This window comes from Hipposideros armiger, unplaced genomic scaffold, assembly GCF_001890085.2.
Source record: "Hipposideros armiger isolate ML-2016 unplaced genomic scaffold, ASM189008v1 scaffold_1745, whole genome shotgun sequence".
Taxonomy (NCBI): Eukaryota; Metazoa; Chordata; class Mammalia; order Chiroptera; family Hipposideridae; genus Hipposideros; species Hipposideros armiger.
The window spans coordinates 74,803-76,054 of NW_017733095.1; the positions used below are offsets into that span (position 1 = coordinate 74,803).

Consider the following 1,252-nt stretch of genomic DNA (forward strand, 5'->3'; position numbering starts at 1 on the left):
CCTCCCAACCACCCTGGGGGGTAGGTTTGATGATCCCCCCACTCTCCAAATGAGAAAACACAGAGCTTACATGCATCAGAGCAAGGGTTCCCACCCAACTCTCTCACTTTGTAGTGCACACTCTGTCCACTAGAGTGAAAAATCAAGAAACAAACTAGGAAACAAACGAAGAGCAAACCCAAGTTATTAGGTATGTTTCTTTCAAGGTATTGAGTTGTGAGGAAATTTTTTAAAAGGAAGGATTTGTTTATGGAAAGTTCTGTCTTCAAGAAAGGACAAATGAGACTAAGTAAAGAAAAGTCAAACAAAATCAGCACCTAACATCAGTCTTGGCATATAGCTGATGTTTAATCATTGTATGTTGAGTTAATATGAATTAATAATTGTATGAAAATATCATGGTCAACATGACAAAGACTTCAGCTAATATCCTAAGGTAGGAAAGATTAAAAATATATTAATCAAGTTCAGTTTTTCTTTTTCTTTTTTTTTTAAAGATTTTCATTGGTAAATTGGGGAAGGGGACCAGCCAAGTTGTTCTTCAATCTTCGTTGTGGAGGGCGCCAGTTGCCATCTGGCTGCCTGTCGGCAGCTTGTGGCCTCTAAGCTCAAGGTGCTGTGTTCAATCTTAGTTGTGGGTGGGCATAGCCACCATCCCATGCGGGAGTCGAACCAGCAGTCTTGTGGTTAAGAGCGCAAGACCTATCTACTGAGCCATCCGGGCGGCAGCTCAGCTCAAGGTGTCAAGTTCAGTCTTAGTTGCAGGTGAGCGTAGCCCACCATGGAACACGCAATCTTGTTGTTACACCAGCTGACCCATCCTGCCACCTGTTGGCAGCTCAGCGACAGCTCAGGCACAGCATAACTGGCCCATGTGGGAGTCAAACTGGTGGCCCTGTTGCTCAGAGCTCGCGCTCTTAAGCCAACTCTTAACCAACTGAGCCACTCGGCTGGTCCTTTTTTTTTTTTTTAAGCCCCAAGACTTTTGCACATTGTAAAGTGCTGAATGAGTATTTTGAATGCTCTTATTTTTTGTTTTATTTTTACTTCTTTTTTGTTTTGTTTGTTTAAAAGTACTTGCTAAAGTAAAAAAAGAAAAAAATCAGCTTTTACTTGGCCTTCCTGGTAGCTGTCATTTGGATGCTATAATATTGGAATTTGCGGGATATCTCATGGGGGACAATATAATGGAATACCTGAAATTGAGACCATGATGTAGAGCCACAGTGTGAGGATGCTATACCAGAAATCT

The 1,252-nt window shown here is 41.8% G+C and overlaps 1 protein-coding gene across 1 annotated transcript in view; it reads right to left on the bottom strand.

Moving 5' to 3' along the window:
- Positions 1-1,252, bottom strand: part of CFAP52 (cilia and flagella associated protein 52) — a 58,018-nt gene that overhangs the window by 44,187 nt on the left and 12,579 nt on the right. The gene's annotated exons all lie outside the window — the stretch shown is intronic.